We start from the raw sequence: 8867 nt of genomic DNA on the forward strand, positions 1-8867 counted from the left end.
CTGGCCAGGACCTCGGCTCTTGGTGTCTCAAAGAGGGAGAGGACACCTCCGCAGAGGTCGGGTCACCCCCACCCTGCCCCCTGGCTCGCCTTCGGTCCTCCTGGCTTTGGCTCAGCGGTCGCCTGCGGGTCCTCCAGCTCCTGCTCGGCGGCCATCTGCGGGTCCCCCTGGCTCCTGCTCAGCGGTCGTCTGCGTTCCCCCTGGCTCCTGCTCGGCGGTCGCCTGCAGTCTCCCTGGCTCCTGCTCGGCAGTTGCCTGCGGGTCCCCTTGCAATGCCTCGTCAGCGAGCTGCTGTCCCTCCGATGCCTCGTTGGTCGGCTTCGACTTATTGGTCATCAGTGACTTCACCAGCTATGGCTGCACCTTTGCCTGCTTCACCTCCCTCCTTGCCTCCTCCATTGTCCCCTTCACCTCCCTTCTTACCTTCTCCGTCAGTTCCTCCACCTTCCTTCTCACCCCCTTCGGTGTCCCCTTCAGCTCCTGCCTCGTGGTCACTGAGGGTCCCTTCGGCTCCGGCCTCGTGGACACCTGCTGTTTCTGCATTTCGCCCGCTGAGGTTCCCTTTGGTTCCTCGTTACCCCCCGCCCTTCGCCTCCTTGCCCCCTGCTTTTCTGCCCTCTATGTTTGCTCCCTGTCCCTCTGTGTCATTGTTCCCTCCTGGTCCCTTTGCTCCTCCTCCTGTTGGTGCTCCTCATGTTGGTTTGTATCGTTGTCCCTCTCCTTTGGTTCTGTGTTCCTATTTCTGGTGCCCCTGTGTGTGTCGGCATTCCCTGTGGTGTGTCAGTTGGTGTCCTGGTTGTTGTCCTTGTGCCTGTTTGTGTGTCGGTTCTGTTTCCTGTGCTTCCTTGGTGTTTTTGCTTTTGTTTACCCAGGTGCCATCATGTCCCCGGTCTTGTCTCTTCACTCCCCTTGAGCATGCCCGCAGTTTCTTGTTGCTGTCATTAGTCCAATGTATTTAAGTCTGCGTTACGTATGCTTTCCCCAGTCCAGTTATTAATGTCCGTCCTTGTATGATGTATCGTGTTTCTTGGTGTTTTCTAATTAAAACCTTTGTTCACCCTATTTCCCGGCTCCTGTGCTGCTTCCCCGCTCTGTGCAGGACAGGCAGCATTATTTCACAGCTACAGAAGTAAAAATGCATGTGTAAAGATGGCAACTATTCATACATTTATATTTCATGCCCACAGACATTATGTGTTTACCTCTACAGACAGCCATGGAACTCTATATAGAGACGGCATTTTGCGACATGTCAACATGTGTTCTTTCAAAATAAAAGCACCCTTAACTTCAAACCACAAACACCTTAAATAAATTGAGTTCTTTTCTGTTTGCTTGTTATTCTGCGTGGCTTTTCTTATACGCGATAAAATAGACCAGGGTAATAAAATAAGTATTATATGATCACTGACCAAAGCATCTGAAATGTAATGAAAATAAATCAATACTTATGTTTCATCAATTAGTTTATTATTGCAATTTAAAATTTAAAAGAAAATTGCGAACAGCCATTTTCCTTTGCATCCCAAATCCAGCAACATAGTTTTCTAGGGTAAAATGTCTATAGGGTAAAATGTCATCATGATCCATGAACACCATTATTAAGTGTGTGTGTGTGTGTGTGTGTGTGTGTGTGTGTGTGTGTGTGTGTCGCTCACAAAAGACTTGGTTCTATGAGCCAGCTCTTCTTTTGCAAATGATGGAAACTGATTTCTTTCATTTTTCTTTCTTTCTATTTAATAATACAAGGCAGAATAATAGGATGATCTTTCACCACATTGCTCAATCATAGGCAATTCATGTATTGACTGACGCACATAGTATTTATTTCTGTTAGACCATGTTCTGTTCTGAGTGTGATTTGTTTGGATTTTTTGTGTTTTAGGATAGTATATTAAATATTTAATTTGATATGGACATCACAGGAACCAGATTTAGTCTGTTTAGTGTTTGTAGCGAAACGCAAATGTATACCGTTCAATACACGTTTAGTAGTGTTTGCATGGTTGCCAACTCTCACGCAATCCCTACGTAATTCTATCATAACGCACATTCTGAATCATATTTGTGCATATAAAAGTGACACTTAAAACATTAACACACGATTTTAAAAATGACGCTTTTTAAATCCTTAAATTCTCTATAGCAGCACGGACATGGTTTGAATTGTCTTAATGTGAACATTATAAATCGCTTAAAATGAAAAACAACATCGACGGAAAACTAGATTTCTCTTACATTTCGCTGGACTTCTCTTGCTCGTTCTCTGTCCTCTTTCCCAGGTTAGTTTGATCTTGCTGTTTCTCACATTAACTAAATGCAGCACTTCCTGGTATGTAAAGAAGAGCTGAAGAAATGTACAGTGTTCCGGAAGGAGCAAAGTACGTTACTGCGGTGTGTAAATAGAGGACCAGTGTATATCATTTAAGGGACATTCGATGTAGTATAAAGTACAGATATTTTGCTAGAAAATGTCAAGTAAAAGTTAAAGTCACCCATTAAAATATTACTTGGGACAGAGTTAAGTATCTGATATTATATATGTGTCAAAAATAGTTTTTACCTGATAAATGTGTTTCAGCACTCAAAGGAAAAGTACAAGTACCCCCTGTCAAAAAAGCAGGACAGTCAGAATTTGGAAAATTATTGTAGTACATTCTTTTCTTAGAAAACTTATTAACTTTAATTCTTAACATTGCAACATAAGAAAACACACCATATATGACATTGTAATAAAAGTGAGGCCCAGTTATACAAAACAAAATGTAAAAAAGAATGCTTCCAAAGTCATGGTTAAGTAGTCAGTGACGTTAGCCTACAAGCACAGGTAGTGTTTCCATAATATATACCCTTGTAACGAAGACCCATAACGGTCTGTGACATTTAGGAATGATACACTCAATTGCTGCACTCATTTCCGATTCAGCAAACTCAGGGCTCCAGACTGTGACCAAAATGGCCATAAATGCCATCATTTACTGAGAGTGTGCAGAATTTCACATGGTTGTATCTGTGCAAGTGTATGATAATCATTAGGATGGTTTGCTCTGGCAGAGGTACTCAGCTGACGAATTTTCATAGAAGGATTTTTTTTCTTTTTTTGAGTTGGTCTTTCCCTACCTGCTTGCAGGAGTATATGTGCACTGGTGATAAAACAGGCAAAGCAATCCTTTTAGCGGAGGTATTGATGTGTTTCAGAAATGAAGCGTTCTATAGCTGATTATTTTTAAAAAGAAAAAGAAGAAAGAGGAGGAGGCCAAAGAGAGGGTTTGGGGGGCTTAGTTTGGGTCGTCTTGTAAAGGTACTGTACATTTTTAGAAATCCATTAAGTACTTAATTACTATTCATTTATTACTATTTGTGTTTTTTTGCACATTCGAGCCCATTCACAGCCCATCCTCCCCTACTCAACCGGTCATTCCTTACTTTTCCATCATATAACCCGCCATGAATCTTAAATTGTGTACTTCAGTATTTAAACTTATTTTGAGTGTGTAAGTTAACACTGTAAACCTAGATAAGTTAAATGAACTCAAAAAAATTTGTGGTAACCTGTTCCATTAAAAAAGTAGATAAGATAAATCTTTATTGTCATTGTCACCTGACAAGCAAATTTAAAATTAAAATGAACAAAATTAAGCTTTGAGCATTTTTAGTTAAAGTTGAGTATACGTAAGGAACTAAATTGCATGAGTTTGAGTACAATAAACCAATTTTGCATATTAGAATAACTTAAACCCATCATATCAGAATAAATAAAAGTCATGTCAGAATAACTTACCAAGGATCTTCCCAAACCGTCGCTCTCTAGAGTACATCGTATTCCTTACCAGACTCCTATGAAGTCAGTGCTGAGCAGGTTTCCTCAAACCTTGCTTAAAGAAACTGCAGGGACCCTGACCTGTTTAAACAAACTTGCTCAGGAACCAGATCTTCCTGCAAGTCCTAGTCACCTAATTCCAATTCAGAAACACCAATGTATAGATATGAAAAATGGTTTTCTCACCTCTGCAATTCCCTGGAAGTTTTCTATTTAGCTCCTGGTCCCAATGCTTGTGTGTTCCTGCCGACTATGCCAAGTTTTGTGATGGAAAAACAGCCAAAGACAGGATACTGTATGAAGGCAGCAAATTCGTTCTTAGATTATTTGACGCATCAAATAAACCGATACACCACGTCTGCATACAAGTGCCCAAAATTTTTTTCTTGCGCAGCTCTGTTATATTTCTGCTTCACGTTTATCATTCTATGCGATAAGAAAGAAGGTTCACAGTTACTGTCTTCTTTGTGTGTAGCCAAACAGAACCGGTCAGAACCAGCTCTGTAACTGTCAGTGTGACCGTCCATTTCAGTGCTCACAGCAAAAATGTGAATGACATTGAATTTGCTTAAATTTAGGGAGGCCTGTGTATGAGCCAGCTGAAAGTAACAAGTCTGCTTTGTAATCAGTTCCATCGGTATAGAGGATCCAGCAAAAACTGCTGATGAATTAGAAATGTTTTTACCAAGTGGTCTCATGATATTGTTCTCTAAAGAGGTGACCAACACATATATAACCATCTCAGCTTGTGGTCTGTATGAGGAGCTGCAGTGTAACAGGTAGCTGAATATTCATCTGTAACATGGACATACTCCAAATGTGCAGTGAGTGGACATTCCCTTTTCTCTCCAGTATATTTTCCCAATAGGTCATCCTCCTGTACCTGCCTGTTGTGTGTCTCTTTATCTCTGAGCTGAAATGCACGAGAGCATTTCTACATAATTTTTCCACGGAGAAGATCTCATACAAACCTGCAAGAGAGTGAGAAATAATCAGCTGACACATACAAAACAATTCTTTTGACATTTGCACCGAGGTGCTCATTGTAAACACCATGCTGTTCAAGAGAGACTAAATCACAAATGAGTGGATACAGTACTTTGTCATAGTCAAACTCTTTTGTTGTTGTGTTGCACAACAGAGTAAGCTGAATTGATTTAATGGTTGATCTGTATTTTGCAGGTATATTGGCAACAGCCCATATCTTATGCTTCCCTTTTGATATTCCCATTGGGTCAGCTATCTCAAATTCATCAAAATACAGACTATCAGCAATTGTGAAGCCATCACTATATAGTAGGCCATTTCCTGTGAAGCAACTGCCATCTCTAAAAGTGTTATACTATTCTGGGACAAAAGCTGGTTGTGACATAGCTTCCCCTAAAATTTCTTGTTTGCCTAGCAACAACAGAGGAACATATGCAAATATTTTTCTACCTTTCTCCACTACATGCTCTATTGGCATTACCAGTGGAAATTCACACAACACATATGATGCTCTTCTAATGGTTGCGAGACATCCGTCTTTGATGCATGCAGTGACAATGTTGCTTTCTGTCACAGTCTCAACTACTGTACTTCTTTCACAGCTGCCTCATCAATGTCTGTATAATACTTTTGTAGAACAAATACCACTTTATTGTACAAAAGTAATTGGGACAACTGAATTACCTAACAAAGTTGCAGAACGACTTACAGTATAGATTTTTCTGATATGTGCAGGACAGAGCTGCCAAGTTATGCACCAAATGTTCTCCTATATTCTGAGAATCTGCCCCTGATGTTTCATCATCCAAGTTATCATCTTTACTCACAGGACCTACCTGACCTGAGTAATATCACTGTCGCTACTTGCATTTTAAATTACAGTACTAAACATTAAATCTGATTCCCCAATTTTTATCTCTGTGCTCCTACTTTTATGTGCATTGAATGTTGAATACACACTGCTTTCAGAAGTGCAGCCTTTAAACTGAACATTCTGGTTATCTCTAAGGTGTCTACTACAACGGAGGATGAAACTCACATAGCTGATAATGTAACTGAACTTGTAAATGTGGGACCGATTGCTGAGACAGAGTTGCTGGATGCAACTGGGACAGATGCGTCTTAAGAGTACAGAAGGACTTGAATGTGCATAAACACTCCAGAAATGGCTCACTTCTAGTATACCTGCTATGCTGAAAAGCTGCAATATTTTAACATCTGCCTCCTTTTGTCACACATACATATGCAATACTTGCATCTCCAGGTCATATTTTCTTTCCTTTGCTCCGTATTAACTTGGTTGGTCATTGAACATAAGAATTGTCATGTTCCAGCATAATACCATACCTAAGCTTCAAGTAACTACAGTTCAGTCATTCAGTCAACATATTTACTATCGATATTTGTGGTGGTGTTTCAGATTTCATATGCAGAAATTCTGATGTTAGCAAGGTAAAAAATAAGTGAAAAGAGAAATTGCCCTACCTTTTTTAGGCAATCTAAATACAGAAACACAAGTCACTTAAGTGGCTAAATGTATCAAAGAGAAATATCTTGTTTATTTTGCCTTGGGCATCCCTCCCTTTTTTGTACAAGAAATTTCTTCATGTGGAGTAAGAAACACATGTTGGCAGTTTGTCAAGCCCTCTCCGGGGCTGGGTCGGTCTCTTCAGTTAACAATTGCAACAGACTTGCCTAATTGACATAAGTTGCTTCAACTCAAAGATCCCATTTAAATGTTCAAAGTCATCAAAAACCTTCTCTATACTCAAAATGGTTGAGTAATATGTGGGACATCTTTGAGGTCAGACATAATGCGGGATTACAGTGCAAATGCCATAAGTTGATTCAACTCAAAGAAGTCAATGTCATAGGGGAGCATTTGCGGGGCATGCCACCCCTGCCCAGCACCATCTGCTAAAGACGTTGTCTTTTAATTCAATTTTATTTTTTAATAAAGCTGTTCAAAGTAAAACAATTAAGCCAATCTACCGGTCTCTCGCAGGGGTGTGGCTACACATCCTCTGTTTATCCAGTGCTTACTCTTGTCCATATTTGTGATCCAGTGTCAAGTAGGGATGCAACGGTACTTGGTAAAATACCAGACCACCATGCGGTATGCGCTGCACGGTCCGGTACGCCCTTGTGTACCGCGGTATTTGGGCTTTGAACTCCCTTTTGAAAATGGCACTTAATGCTTATCAGGCTACCGTTGTGGCTCCGCCTACTCGCCCTCTCTCACACTGACGTAACTGGAGCTGAGCTCGCAACTCCGTACACAGACGCGGAAAAAAAGAAAAACAAACAAGCATGGCCAGCACTAGTGGAACAGTTGAAAGGCAGAAGTTTGAAGAAGCATCGACTTTGTACAAATCTCCAGTATGGAATTTTTTCAGGTTCACTGTAGAATACAATGACCAGGGAGTGAAAACAGTTAATAGAAATGTCACTGTTTGTAAACATTGCCCAACACGTGTCCCATACGCTAATGGAAACACGAACAATATGACTAAGCATCTCAAGCGTAGTCATGCTGATATAACGGTTCCTGAACGGAGGACAGACAAAAATGTAACAAGGTAAACAAGTGTCTATCAAAAAAGCTTTTCAAAAGACAAACCCTGTCACATCCAATAAGAAAACAACCCATGCAGGGGGAACATTCATTGCTAAAGATTTGCAAGCCTTTTCTGTTGTTGAAGATGCGGGGTTTCGCCACTTAATTAAAACCCTCAACCCACGTTATGTTGTGCCCTGCCGTACACATTTCAGCAACGTTATAATTCCCGACCTCTATGACAAAGCGCTATGTTAAATCTTCCTAAGCACAAGTTAATTCATGATGTTACAATTCGGTGGAACACAGCACAAGACATGTTGGCATGATATGTAGAACAGCAGCCTGTCATCTATTCTGCATTAACAATGGACAAAAACCTGAGGAGACATGTGAACAAGGACATGGCATTGTTGAGTGACAATGAACAAAAAATGGCAGAACAACTCATTGAAGTACTCAAACCACTGAAAACTGTGACAACTCTCATGAGCAGTGAAACAACCCTAACCATATCAATGATCCTCCCTCTGCAGGAAATGATTGTCAAATCCATGACACCAGGAGATGAAGACAGTACAGCAATCAAAGAAGCCAAAGAAGCCATTAGACGGGACCTGGAATAAAGGTACACAGATCCTGATCTTCAGAAGTACCTCCAAAAAGCTACAGCCCTGGATCCCAGGTTTAAATCCCTGCCTTCTCTTGATGAACCCTCCCTTGTCAAACTCTACAAGGATCTCGCCACAAAAATCTTGGAACATGAACCACAGGTATTATTTGATTATCATGTTTTATGTGATTTTATGATTGCAAATTTAATTATACATTTTGTATTGTAAAAAATGCAAATAAATTATTTACCATACATACTTGCACATACCTGTCAATATAATAAACCACACAAAAAGCAGTAGACATTTATGCCTTTTAATATATATTAAATATTTGTCATTGTTCTTGCAGAGCCAAGCAGAGTCAGGGCCTTCCACAGAGAGACAAGAGCTATCTTCCCCCCTTCAAAGAAGAAGACAGCCATGGCAGAGATATTTGGAGAGGTTTACAAAAAACATGAACAGGTTATTCCCCTTTCCCAGGTAGTTGAGGATGAAGTCATACAGGTTAGCAGACTCTATTAATGTAGATGCTGATCCTTTCATGTGGTGGAGAGCAAATGAGAGCAAGTTCCCCCATGTCGCACAAGTTGCACAACGTCACCTCTGTGTCCCAGGAACTTCTGTTGCAAGTGAGACAATTTTCTGCACTGGAGGGGACATTGTAAGTGCAAGCCGCTCCCGCCTTGCAGCTGAAAGTATGTTTACTCTGATTACTGTGTTGTGTTTAGAGCACTTTAAGAGGCACTGTTAGAGCCAGTACAGAAAAATATCCTTTTAATATTTTTTGTTAATATTTCAAATTTGAATATTATTTCATGCATACGTAACAATGGGTAACCTGTAATGTTTAAAAGTACGGAAGTTAACGTAGCATTATTGACGCTGC

General features: G+C 40.5%; 1 protein-coding gene and 1 long non-coding RNA gene across 7 annotated transcripts in view; both read right to left on the reverse strand.

Annotated features, from left to right (window-relative positions):
- LOC125741656 (NACHT, LRR and PYD domains-containing protein 12-like) overlaps window positions 1–2712 on the reverse strand; it is a 38554-nt gene extending 35842 nt beyond the window's left edge. For 4 of the 6 annotated variants that reach the window (XM_049012848.1, XM_049012849.1, XM_049012845.1 and 1 more), the window contains exons 1-2: window positions 2564–2669; window positions 2239–2347 (exon numbers count right to left, since the gene is read on the reverse strand). The gene's annotated coding sequence lies outside the window, so the exon portion shown is untranslated. Of the gene's footprint in view, window positions 1–2238; window positions 2348–2563 lie in introns of all 6 variants that reach the window. The other 2 variants (XM_049012846.1, XM_049012850.1) reach the window with 2 other exon arrangements.
- Window positions 2713–3769: 1057 nt separating this feature from the next.
- LOC125741686 (uncharacterized) lies at window positions 3770–6429 on the reverse strand. Its single transcript, XR_007397834.1, has 3 exons — window positions 6293–6429; window positions 4007–4113; window positions 3770–3901 (listed from the first exon to the last, which is right to left on the reverse strand). It is a non-coding gene; the product is annotated as an uncharacterized LOC125741686 (long non-coding RNA).
- Window positions 6430–8867: the final 2438 nt, after the last annotated feature.

Source organism: Brienomyrus brachyistius, chromosome 5, assembly GCF_023856365.1.
Source record: "Brienomyrus brachyistius isolate T26 chromosome 5, BBRACH_0.4, whole genome shotgun sequence".
Lineage (NCBI taxonomy): Eukaryota > Metazoa > Chordata > Actinopteri > Osteoglossiformes > Mormyridae > Brienomyrus > Brienomyrus brachyistius.